This window comes from Humulus lupulus, chromosome 6 (genome assembly GCF_963169125.1).
Source record: "Humulus lupulus chromosome 6, drHumLupu1.1, whole genome shotgun sequence".
In the NCBI taxonomy this organism is placed as follows: domain Eukaryota; kingdom Viridiplantae; phylum Streptophyta; class Magnoliopsida; order Rosales; family Cannabaceae; genus Humulus; species Humulus lupulus.
The window spans coordinates 39,776,733-39,790,833 of NC_084798.1; positions in this window are offsets into that span (position 1 = coordinate 39,776,733).

A 14,101-nucleotide genomic window follows, 5' to 3' on the forward strand; every position below is an offset into this window, starting at 1 on the left:
TCCCTATCCGAAAGGCCTACAGGCTCGAGCCCGATAGCATGACTAAGTGACCTTTATCCCTGTGTTCCAACCAAGGACTAGAGATTTTTTTTTCTTGGTGGATTTTTGGTATCCACAAAGTCCAACCCCACTTCCTTTCCTAGTCTAGATCGCCTTAGCTCCAACTCTCCACTTGGGCTCGCCTGCCTCTAGGCCCGCCAGCCAACTGCAACTCCACGGGCCCACCAGCTCCATCCCAGCTCCCATGCGTACGACCCACAGGTCTTCTCCACAAAAGAGCCCATTTTGGGCTTCCTTCTCTGCATCCTGCAGCCCAGCAGCCAGGAGCCCTTTGGGTTGCTTTCACCCCTGCGCCAATAAGCTCAGTGCCCTCTTCTCAGCCAATCCGAGAGCTAGCTTCAATTTTGGAGCCCATTTCCCAACATTGCACATCAAGCTCAAGACAATTTTCAAATGTGCACCATATCCAAGCTCAACTTGTCACCTTGTCTCAATTGCACCAAATCCCCAACTCCGACATGCAAGTTACCAAGAAAAAAAGACAACAAGTACATCAAAATTTCCATTTTTATTCTTTTTAATTATTTCTTGTTTTATTACACTTTAATTCACCATTTCAAGGACACCTTCTCTTACACCACTTCTTCCAGCTCTTTTTTCTCTCCATCTTTTTATCTTTCTAGAGTAGATTTTATGTATTTTTAGAGGAATAATTTGGAGGCACCTCCTCCAATTTTTCTTATTTATATTGTAATTTTTATTTTGTTTTTGATAGCTATGAGTCTTTAATCCCCTTAAGATTATTAAGGTGGAGGATGACTAAATAGTATTTATTTTATGTTGATCTCCCAAAAATGAGCAATGAAAAGTTTATGATTTCTTTTCTTTTAAATATTTATTTCATCTATAATATCATGTATTTTAGATTGTTAGTATATATTTTACTTGGTTATTAATTTTTTTAAAATATAATATTCTTTGATTAAGTATGGTTCATTAAACTGTTCACATCAAATTCTTACAACATAAGTATTATATTTGACTAAAGATATAACATTATTTAATTTTTTGTTGTTTCACAATTAATGCTTCGAAGTTATACTATTGAAGTGAAGGAAAATCTATATTTTTTTAAAGAGAGCTTAAAGAAAATAGATTTTTTTGTAAAAGATGGTTTGATTTGTTTCAACTATCACTAATAATTGGGAAGTCAACATATTTATAAATATTATTAATTATATTTTGTGGATTCTAAAATCTTAATAAGGCATGGCCTCCTCAGTACGAGCTCGACGGTATATCCAGCTCGGGGTAATTTGAAGATATGGCGTATCCGTGGATCCCCGAAGACCCGAATACTGTATACGATTATTTATGGCCAGCCTGTGCTATTTAATAGGAGACTATTTATTTCATGATCAGATCATATCATAGTATAAATGGGAATATTTCATATTAAATGTAATAAATGTGTAAATTCGTGATTGACTCACACGGTTACCCAAACCTGTCCAAGGAATTTCTCTATAAATACTGAGAATATTGGACAGGAAAGGGGAGGATTATTCTATAAAACCGAAGCTCTGTCAAAATAGAGAGAGAAAAGCAGTAATAATATAGACTCGTGGAATAGGTGGATTTTAACCATTGAACCACGTAAACAGACCAGTGTTCTTCAGAGTTATTTTCTTACTTCGGTTTGTCATCAAGCACTAATTCAACCTTGTTATTTTCTTAATTCATTGTTGGCGAAAAACCACGTCAACATTTTGGTGCTTTCATTGAGAGGAAAATTGGTGCTTTCATCAAAATCCCAATCAAATCTCATCACGGTGGTCATTCGCTCAATGCACGACAATGAGATGGAATAGCCTGATGGGCAGGGGGCCCACCATACCGCTGTTTCAAATGAGCATGGCCCTGAAATTCAGCAACGACCAGGAAAGCAACAGGTGGGCCACGACGATACTGGGAGTTCGGCGTCATTGCTGCCGAATCTAAACCCAAACTACTTAACTACAGTAGAACTGGAAAACATGGAGTTAAGGAGCCATCTTGCTAAGGTAAACAGGCAAATCGATGAGGTTTTGGCTTGGTTATCCCCTCTTGCAACCAACGTTAATGTCGAAAAGAGGCAAAGTGGGTCTCATAATTCCCACAGGAATAACCGATCCAAACCAAGTCAGTCAGTAAGAACTGCCACCCCATGTTTTGTGCCCACAGCGCGAGATCGTCAAAATGCTCAGCCTAGTGGCCCTCCCAGGGGTCATCGGCAGGTTAGTCGATCAGTTAGAACCGCAACCCCAAGTTTAGTAGCATCGTCGCACGTGCCTAGGAATACCCATGGCAACCCATGAGGAGTAGCCGGAGCAGGCTCACAGAGATAAAAAAATTTGACCAACCTTCCTACATCACGATCAAATTGCTAGACACAAAGAACTAGAATTTGTGGAGCGGAGCGACCGCGGGCTAATTTAGTTCGCTCTGATGGGACAAGAATTGCCTCGCCAGTCAGGCATCGCCCATCACCCATAAGACATCCGACACTGCCTTGTTCTGCACGAGACATTCCTGCTTATTGGGACAAAGGAGAAATCCTCCTCCGTCTGCCCCTACTTATGTCCCACGGACACGTGTCAATAATCCAGATCCTCAGCCTCAGCTGCGAGCAATGAGCTTCGCTAATGGAAGTTATTGGACGAAAAGCCATCGAAGTGGCAGGTCCGAAGGCAATTTGAGAAATCACATGAGTTCGGCTCCGAGTCCTTCATTCGATCCATAGCCTGATCTACGAGATCACCTAAACTCACAGAGAATAAATTCATCACGAAATGAAGGAGTTAGTTATACTCGTCAAGGGGGAGGTCCTTCCGAAGTACGTGATAACGGGAATGTCCCACCAAACCAAGCCCGAACATGGAGGAACTACAATCTGCCGAACGCGTATGATGGGACAGGAGCTATTGAACATCCCCAAAATAACCAAGGAACCAAGGACCTAACCCTTGAAAGGTTAGCTCAGATGGAGGAGCTAATGAAAAGGCTCCTGTCAGAAAAAGAGAAAGATGAGTGCGATTCAAAGGATGAGCTCGAGCTTTTTGCCCCAATTATTGCGGCGATTGCATATCCACAGGGTTTTAGGATGCCACATTTGTCAAAATTTGACAGAGATGGAGATCCATCTGACCACTTGGGGATGTTCAACACCATGATGATGGCCCACAACATCGGGCCCGAGCTAAGATGCCTAATATTCCCCTCGACTCTGATTGAGCTAGCTAGGCAGTGGTTCAAACAATACAAGAGGCATTCAATCAGCTCATGGAAGAGTTTTTTTGCCGATTTTAAGAGAGCATTCAGGGCTTCTCAAGCAGCTCAGATTAAGGTTGACTCTCTGGCAAATGTAAAGCAGCAGCTCGGTGAATCGTTTAAAGCATACCTAAGTAGGTTTCCCAAAATTGTTGCGCGGGCTAAAGATGCCGACGAGAGTTCTAAGCTCATGGCGATGAGGATGGGGATCCTTGTTGGAGGTGACCTGTGGCAAGAGCTACAGAGGAAAGGAATTAGTACTATGGATGAGTTCTTGAACCGAGCTCAAATGTGGGTTAACCTAGAAGAGGTACGAGCTTTCGTCGTAGGAACCAGCCAAGTCCCAGTCCAGCCCGTTGAAGCGGTAACGGATGTAGAAGCTATGGCTCAAACTATTGCCCAGAATAACCAAGGGGGAAATAATAAGAGAAAGGGAAATGGTGAGGGCGACCAGAACGGAACAAAGAAAAACAAGTCCATGGAGAAATTTAAATTGCTATACACAACATATACCGATCTCACAGATACTAGAGAATGCATCTTCTTGACAAATTCTGCTCGCCTTCCATGGAAGAAACCAGAACTGTTAAAGAATCAAAGGGCGAAGAGAGATCCTTCAAAATTTTGTCGATTCCACAATGATATCGGTCATAATACTGATGACTGCAGACACCTACAGGATGAGATCGAGACTATCATCAGGGAAGGACCTTTGGCTCAATATGCCTGGAATCGAGCAGCTCCCAGTCAACCCGCTGGACAAAACACTCCGTCAGCTCCGGAAGCTCCAGTGAATGAAGTTGGAGCTCATGTGAATCAGGACAATCCTCCTCTGATAACAGGAGGAGATATAGCCACCATTTCGGGAAGACCTCATCTGGCAGGCACGAGTAGAGGTTCCCAGAAGAGATATATCGACAAGATGAAATCCCATAATGGAGTAGAGTTCGCCCCGAAACAACGGTTATTAAAATAACAGCGATTGGAAAAACAACCAATCATTTTTATGGAGGAAGATACCAGCCATGTCCAGTTCCCACATAACGATCCTCTGGTCATAACAGTTCAGCTTGCCAACCAGAGAGTTAGGAGGACACTAGTAGATAATGGAAGTTCTATGAATCTACTATTCAGGACCACCCTAGAAAAAAACAGGATTTTCTATAACCGAGCTGAAGGCAACTTCCATGATTCTATATGGGTTTTCTAGTGAAGTGTCGACAGCTATCGGAATGATCGAATTAATGGTAACATTGGGTGAAAGTCCACGGACTGTCTCCAAGCTTCTTGAGTTTGTGGTCATCGATTGTCCAGCCACATACAATGCGATTTTGGGACGACCTGTGTTGATGGCGTTTGAGGCCATAACCTCTATCTGCCACCTAGCAATTAAATTCCCCTCATCTGCGGGAATATGCACTATCAGAGGCAATCAGCTCACTGCCAGGGAATGCTATAGTATTTCCATGAAGGGAAAAACACAAACCGTACAGCAAGCAATGGCCATAAGTGACAGAGGTAAGGAGTCCCAGGAAGTGGAAGTTACCTCCAGGACGGAAGAACCTCAAGAAAAAAAGGATAGAGACGTTGCCTCAAGTGATGATATCGACCCACGAATGGGCGAGGATAGGTCAGAGCTTTAAGCTATTGAGGATCTCGAGGAGACAAATATAGATCCCAAAAGACCCTTCAAGAGTCGTTAAGATTGGGAAAAATCTTGGCGATGATAGGAAAAAGGAGCTAGTTGAATTTTTACAAGGGAATCTAGATTTGTTCGCCTGGTCTAATGAAGACATGGTGGGAATAAGCCCGAGTGTGATCATGCACACCCTAAACTTGGATAAAAGCGTGCCTGCGAAATCCCAAAAATAGAGACATTTGGGAACAGTCCGAGTTGAGGCATTGGATGAAGAAGTAGCTCGGTTATTAAAGTGCGGGTTCATTCGTGAGGCAAAATATCCAATCTGGATTGCGAATCTTGGTCTGGTCCCGAAGCCAAATGAAAAATGGCAGAATTGCATCAATTTCTCTGACCTGAATAAAGCTTGTCCTAAGGATTGCTTCCCATTGTCGAGAATTGATCAGTTGGTAGACGCCACCGCGGGACACGAGCTCATGTCCTTTATGGATGTGTACTTTGGATATAACCAGATCGCGATGAATCCTGCAGACCAGGAGCATACTAGTTTTATGACTCCAACAAATGTGTATTGTTATAAAGTTATGCCCTTCGGGTTGAAGAATGTCGGGGCTACTTACCAACAGTTAGTCAACATAATGTTTGTTGGTCAAATCGGGAAAAATATGGAAGTGTATGTCAACTATATGCTAGTCAAATCCAAGACTGTTGATAACCATGTTTCAGATCTAAATGAATGTTTTGAAATCTTGAAATATAATTTGAGGGTGAATCCCTAGAAATGTACTTTTGGAGTAGCGTCGGGAAAGTTTTTGGGATTCATAGTCAATACAAGGGGGATAGAGGTGAACCCAGATAAAATCAGGTCATTATTGGATATGCCTTCGCCCAGCTCATGTAAAGAAGTTCAGATCCTGACTGGAAAGGTAGCAGGGATAAACCGATTTATTTCAAAGTCCACTGACAAGTGTTTTCCATTCTACAACTTACTCAGAGGAAACAATAAATTTGAATGGACTGAGGAGTGCGAGTAGGCATTCCTCGACCTAAAGACGCATTTGGTCGAGCCCCCAGTATTGTCTAAGCCTGTATCTGGAGAGCCCGTGTTCCTTTATTTGGCCATGACAAAGAATGCAGCCAGCACCGTGTTAGTTCGGTAAGAAGACTGTGCTCAAAAATTGGTGTACTATATAAGCAAAAGACTTCTCGGGGCTGAATCACGGTACCTGCTGATAGAAAAGATAACATTCTGTCTGATATTAGCTTCTAGGAAGCTTAGACCATACTTCCAGTCCCATTCAATCAACGTCACGACCAACCTCTAAGGCAGGTATTGCAAAAACCTGAAACGTCGGGACGTCTTCTAAAATGGGCGGTTGAACTCAGCTAGTTTGAGATACTGTACGTACCACAGACCTCGATCAAAAGCCAGGCCCTGACTGATTTTGTGGCTGAATGTACCAGATTTCAAGAAGTGTTTTTGAAGGAACCGGTGTAGGAGTTGTGGAGAATATTCATGGATGGCTCATCTAACAAGAATGGGTTCGGAGCTGGAATTATACTAATCTCTCCAGATGGGCATCGATTCCACACAACTTTGAGATTCGAGTTTGAAGCATCCAACAACGAAGTCGAATATGAAGCTTTGTTAGCCAGACTTAGAGTGGCAAAGGAATTAAAAGCAAGGGTCATCCAGTGTTAAAGTGATTCCCAGTTCGTGGTCAATCAGTTGTTGGGAGAATATCAAGCCCGTGGTACCAAGATGACGACTTATCTAGCTAAGGTGAAGGGAGAGCTATCAGATTTTGAATACAGTACTATTGAACAGATACCTCGCGAGTAGAAGTCTAATGCTAACGCTTTGGCAAGACTTACCACCACCAAGGAAGTTGAGACTTTGAATGTAGTACCAGTGGAATTCTTGGAAAGTCCCAGCATGGCAGAAAAAATGGTAGAGGTCGAGATGATTGACACTAGGCCGACCTGGACGACCCCCATAGTTAAATATCTTACAACAGGAAGGTTACCTGAGGAAAGAATGTTATATTATTTTATAATATAATGTAATATTATATTATACTATAATATAATGTTTTAGATTAAATAAATGTGACAAAGAGTGTCACATATTGTAACATATAATAGAGAGTTACAATATTTAGATATATGAGAAATGTCCAAATATGTAACATATTTGGTGTTACAAATTTGTAACTTCCAAATATTACCCTTTATTGTGTAAATTTGGTGTTACACAATATTGAGATGAATTTCATAAAAGCCATATATGAAATGGCTGTTAGAGATATGATTTAAACCCCAATAATGTGTTTTGGGGTTTACAAAATCATTTGGGAGGGTTTGGAACCGTTTGGAAAAACAGCACATTTTCAAGTGCTGAAATTGGGCTGTGGTTGGCGGCCACGGCCTAGGGGACAGAGAGCAATGGCCGCGGCCACAGGTGCCTTTCAGGCCAAATGTTCAATTTTTTCCAAATGTGTTGAATGGTTCCAAAAACCCAAATAACTCCCAAATCTCATTTTTAATTCCATAATAATCTAATTAATCATTGGTAACAGCCATAGGGGTTGGTGGAATTTGAAATTCAAAGGGTGTCGCTAAACTCTATAAATAGGAGCCTATAGCTCACTTGAAAGACACAACATTTCTATCCATTAGAGCACTTGGCTAGAAACACCTTGAGGCTTGATAACTCCAGAAAGCATTTCCAATATCTAAGAGAGATCTCTTAGTGCTTGAGTTTGGGGGAAATAATCTTTGGACAAAGGTTTTAAACCTTGTTAAAGTTGGTGATCCCCAACACTCTTCACTTAGTTTTGTAAGTGAGAGTTTACTTTTGTTTTTGTTCTTACTTTTTACACTATTGCTTTTCTTCTTATTCTCTTGTTCTATTTGCTTGTAACCTTTGTTTAGAGTTGTAATCTTCTTTTCTTTTGTTTCAAACACCTTTACTTTACTTGTAATCTTTTGGTTAAAGTTGTATTATTCATTATTCTCTTCTTCTTCTTCTTCTTCTCCTAGTTTATTTGTATTTTTCAGTTATAGAGTTGTAACTATTTGTAATCAAACATTATTTATTTGTAATATATTGCATAGAGTTGTATACCATTTCCATTGAGGCAAAAAAACTATTTTTCCTAACATTCAAAAGCTTATCCCATTGTTTTTTTTTCAATGGAAGGTGAGACTATCAATATCATGAACCAAGACCTAGTGAGGTTGCATAGATTTGATGGATCCAATTGAATTAGGCAGTAAGACAAGGTAAGTGTAAATGTATTCACTATTTTATATAATAGTGATAAAATTTGATTTCATGTATTAGCATGTTTTTGAAATTTTGATACATGAATAATTGTGTAAATGTTAACATGTTAACTATGAGATACATTGTAACATAGTTGACACATCTACTTGTGAAAGATAATGTGTAATCCTTAGAAGTGAACTTTTGGCAAGCTCTACATAATCTAGGGAATGTTTATCTTATGTATGCTATACGTGAGATAGTAGTACATACATTTGACATGAAAATTATGTTTTGAGATTTTATAAAGCATGATAATTAAGTAGTTTTTGACATGCCTATATATTGCCTTTATGAATCAATAGTATATATCAATACGTGGATATGTGAATTATTGTATGATATTTGTGATATAATTACAATATAATTATGAGATTCAAAATGCATGCTAATATGATGGATATATGTTGACAAATTATGTTAAATTTATTTGAGACATAATTATGTTAATATATAAAAGTATTTTGATATATACATGAGAATTATCATGATTATTATGGTGTGCCATATAATATGATTATTAAGGTGATAATAATATAAATATGTTTTATCCTCTATTATTGCAATGTGATGAGTTGCCATTTATTTGGTAAATAAAGAGAATTATTTGAGAAATTAAAATTTCTCATTTAAATTGTTGATCATCTCAACTTATGAGATAAGAAAAGATGAACCTAAGGGGGTCACATCTTTTGATATGTGTCTTTCTATTGCAAGAAAATGGATTAAAGGGGGTCCAAAATTATGGGATGACATATTGACCTATAGGCTTGGAGTCTAAAAGTGTGGTCAAAAGAGAAAACATTTGAGATTTATTTAGTGATAACAATTCTCAAATATTCAATGTCTCAATGAGGTGATATTACAAAATTGGAGAAGCAATTGTGAATCTTTATACCAATAGTGAATAAGGTTGAAGAGAATTTTATTCATTCTTGTTAAAGATGGTGATATGTTTCAAATTAATCTCAATGAGGAGATAATTTTAAACAAAAGCATTAGAAATCAAAGTGTTTGAATAAATCATTGAGGGTTTATTTTCTTTGATTTAAGTGTTTAAAATTGACATCCTCGAATTGATTTTGATGAGAAAATCAATGGATGTCAAAATGATGTTTTCAAAAGAATCTCAAAGAGACTCTTAAAAATGCACAAAAGTTGTTTAAGTGATTTTGAGATTATTTAGACAACTAAAAGTGAAATTAGTGATTATTTGCTTGAGAAATTTTCACATGGTATTTATATCTCCATATGAGTTATGGAAAGAAAGAAAACCCAACATAGGGTACTTCAAAGTGTGGGCGTGTCATGCATATTGCAAGAAAAACAAACCTAATAGAACAAAGTTAGGTTCAAGAGCCATCAAGTATGCTTTTGTTGGTTATGCCAACAATAGTAAAGCTTATAGGCTATTAGACTTAGAGTCTAATATTATGATTGAATCTAGAGAAGTTAAATTTTTTGAGAATATGTTATGTGACAGCAATTCTCAAGCTTCAACATCTCTAAAGGAGTATTTGTTATATGAGAACAATTCTCAAGCTTCTACATCCAAAGTTGATTCTCAAGAGGAGAATTCTCAAAAGAATGTAAAGCAGCCCTTTGAACTTAGAAGAAGTCAAAGACTTAAAAATCATAAAAGTCTAGTAGTGGATGAGATAGATTCTCAACGAATTTCATTCTGCATGGTAGAAGGAAATAGAGAGGAAGTCTGTTATACCCAAAAATTGGAGAATGCATCCTAAGAGGCTAAGGAGAATGCATTCTAGGAGAGCTAAGGGGAGTGGCCCTAGGAGACCCCAAGGAGGAGGTGGTCTTAGGAGACCCCAAGGAGGATGTGGTCCTAAGAGACCCCAAGGGTGTGTAGGAGGCAAGTCTCCCAAGGTTTCCTAAGTGTTGGCTTGAACGTGTCCAAGGTAAGTAGCTAAGGAGGAGGAGTCTCATGCAAGAGGGAGGAGACTTAGATTTTGATAAGGAGAGCCTATACAATGTTCGATCGGACATTTTTGGGAGATGCTAAAGGAGAAGGCCTTGATCTTGTCCAAGGTGAGATGTTATGGAGGAGGTTGCCTCAATGTTGTCCAAGGTGAGGTGCTAAGGAGGTTGCCTCAATGTTGTCCAAGGTGAGGCACCAAAGAGGTTGCCTCAATATTGTCCATGGTGAGGTGCCAAGGAGGTTGCCTCGGACCACCTTGGTCCGAGGAGAAGCCAAGGAGATTGGTTCAAGGAGGAACATGGCATGCTAGAGGAGAGTGCCATGATAGAGGAGAGAAGTGCATGTCCTACCACCATGCACGTTCAACCCACCAAAAACATGTCCTACCACCATGCATATCCTACCACCATGCATGTTCAACTAGCACTTGCATGGGTAGTGAGTAGGAGGTGGACCAACTAGCTAGAGGGGACTAAGTCAGACACAACTCCAACAACGTACGTGGGAATCTCTCATTCTTCCCACAAATTGGGGGTTTGTTACATTTCGAATTTTGAATGTTTAAATGTAATAAATATAATAAAATATCCCTATCATAAGGGGATATCAGTTGAGGATCCCAGGCCTATAAATAGAGAGTTTATGGGATGAGAGAGGCTGCTTCTGCTTCTTCTTTCTAGAGAGATAAAATTGGGTCTGTCTATTCTAGAGAGAGAAAGTGCTGAAATAAGAGAGAATTCTTGTATTTTTCACAATCTGTACTGAAGAAACTCAGTTGGCTCAGTCCATCTGATGTTGAGTATAGGTTTATAAATCACAACTCTAATTGGATTAGGCTATTACCGACAATCAGGGCTGAACCACTATAAAAATCTCCTGTGTTATTTACTTTTCTTGTTTATACTGTCTGTTGTCATTTTTATTTCTCTTGAAGGCTTGTCGTTATTGACGTTCTCACGTCGTTGGCTAAAAACGCAGTCAACAAAGTCATTAGGAAAATTCTTATTGTACTTCTCGTTGAGGATGATCCTAAGACTTATAGAGAAGCTATGCAATCGAGAGATAGTGCATTTTGGAAATAAGTCATCAATGATGAGATGGATTCCATTCTTTGCAACGACACTTGGGAATTGGTAGACGTCCCACCGGGGTCTAAGACAATTGGGTGTAAGTGGGTATTTAGGAGAAAATGCCACAATGATGGCACTATTCAAACCTTTAAAGCTAGATTAGTAGCTAAAGGGTTTAGGCAAAAAGAGGGTATCGATTATTTCGATACCTATGTGCCTGTTGCAAGAACAACTTCTATAAGAATTTTGTTCGCTTTAGCTTCTATACACAACTTGTATGTTCATCAAATGGATGTCAAAACGGCATTCCTTAATGGTGACCTCAATGAGGAGGTCTATATGGAACAACCCGAAGGGTTTGTCCTGCCAAAATATGAACATAAAGTATGTAGACTTGTAAAATCCTTATATGGATTGAAACAAGCTCCTAAGCAATGGCATGAGAAATTTGATCAAGCCATCATGTCTAATGGGTTTAGACAAAACAATGGAGACAAGTGTTTGTATTCCAAAACTTGTAAGGGATATAAGATCATTGTTTGCTTATATGTGGATGACATGCTTATTCTAAGTGATAGCATGAAAGGGATAGAAGAAACGAAGAGGTTTCTATCATCAACCTCCAAGATGAAAGATCTTGGAAAAGTTAAAACCATACTTGGTATCAAAGTAAAGAAACATAGCGGGGGTTTTGTCTTGGTTCAAGCCCACTATGTTGAGAAAGTATTGAACAAATTTAACCATCTCAAGGGCAAAGATGCCAAAACTCCATTTGATCATAGTGTAAAACTAGAAAAAAATGAAGGAAGAGCGGTGGCTCAGTTGGAGTACGCTAGTGCTAAAGTGAGTCTAATGTACGCTGCTCAATGTACTAGACCTGACATAGCATTTCTGGTAAGTAATCCAAGTGTGGATCACTAGAAGGCAATTGGAAGAGTCCTAGGTTATCTCAAGAAAACCAAAGGACTAAGCCTTCACTACTCCAAATTTCCTTCAATCTCATAAAAATATACAGATGCAAGCTGGATATCCAATATTGGGGATAACTTGTCCACAACTGGTTGGGTATTTACACTTGGTGGGGGTGCAAGGTGCAATTTCTTGGGGTTCCAAGAAACAAACCTGTACATATCATTCCACTATGGAAGCAGAATTTATAGCTTTAGCTGCTACCGGCAAATAGGCCGAATGGTTAAGGGATCTGTTAATAGAGATACCCCTAATCAAAGAGAATGTATCCATTATATTGATACATTGTGATAGCCAAGCGACATTGGCTAGAGCATACATCGGAGTGTATAATGGGAAGTCTAGACATATTAGTCTAAGACATGGATATGAAGAGAGTAGATTCAAAGAGGAGTCATCTCAGTATCGTCTGTGAGAACAAGTGAAAATCTGGCAGATCCTTTCACTAAGCCACTAATGAGGGATTTAGTAACTACATTAACTCGAGGGATGGGACTTAAACTCCCTAAAGAGATTCACGATTGATGGTAACCTATCTTAACACTAGTTATTCAACTAGTGTTAGGTTCAATAGGTAACAACAAGTTAATCAAGTGAATATTAGTTGTACTCAAAACAAGTCCCATATGAGATATTGAGTACTTGTGAGTTACCAAGTAGAGGGTTAAAACTGAAAGGTTTTTTAATATAATTCAGTCTTGTGAAGACAAGTATTTTTGGTAACAAAATAATGCAAGAATTCTACCTATATGGACCTAGGGGTGGTGCCGCCTCTCATGAGAATTGGGAGTATTATCAAGAACGTCCATGAATGGAAAGTGCACATGGCCATTAACGGTGCAAAGCGAGACACAGAGGTCTCAAGTGAACATCGCAAAGATGTGTGTTATCACCATTTTTGTTATCATGAAAAGATGGTTAAATGCCTAGTGCAACCAAATTTTTGACAAATTTTGTGATAATTATGCTATAGTAAAGTTCAAGTTGAAAAACACTTTACTTTATGCAGTAATGCAATGACTCCTATAAGAGAGAGTTCTTATTTAATCAAGTGAGGGATTTGTTATATTTTAAAATATAATGATTGATTAAATACGTGTTACAATAGATAACTATTTAATCTAGTGGGGGAATGTTATATTATTTTATAATATAATATAATGTAATATTATATTATATTATATTATAATATAATGTTTTAGATTAAATAAATGTGACAAAGAGCGTCACATACTGTAACATATAATAGAGAGTTACAATATTTAGATATATGAGAAATATCCAAATATGTAACATATTTGGTGTTACAAATTTGTAACTTCCAAATATTAACCTTTATTGTGTACATTTGGTGTTACACAATATTGAGATGAATTTCATAAAAGTCATATATGAAATGGCTATTAGAGATATGATTTTAACCCCAATAATGTGTTTTGTGGATTACAAAATCATTTGGGAGGGTTTGGAACTGTTTAGAAAAACAACACATTTTCAAGTGTTGAAACTGATGGTGGCCGCGGCCTGGGGGACAGAGAACAGTGGCCGCGGCCACTGATGTCCCTGGCCGCGGCCACAGGTGCATTTCAGGCCAAATTTTCAATTTTTTCCAAATATGTTGAACGGTTCCAGAAACCCAAATAACTCCCAAATCTCATTTTTAAATAAATAATAATCTAGTTAATCATTGGTAACAGCCATGGGGGTTGGTAGAAAAGGAAATTCAAAGGGTGTCTCTAAACTCTATAAATAGGAGCCTATAGCTCACTTGAAAGACACAATATTTCTATCCATTAGAGAACTTGGCTAGAAACACCTTAAGGCTAGATAATTCCAGAAAGCATTTCCTA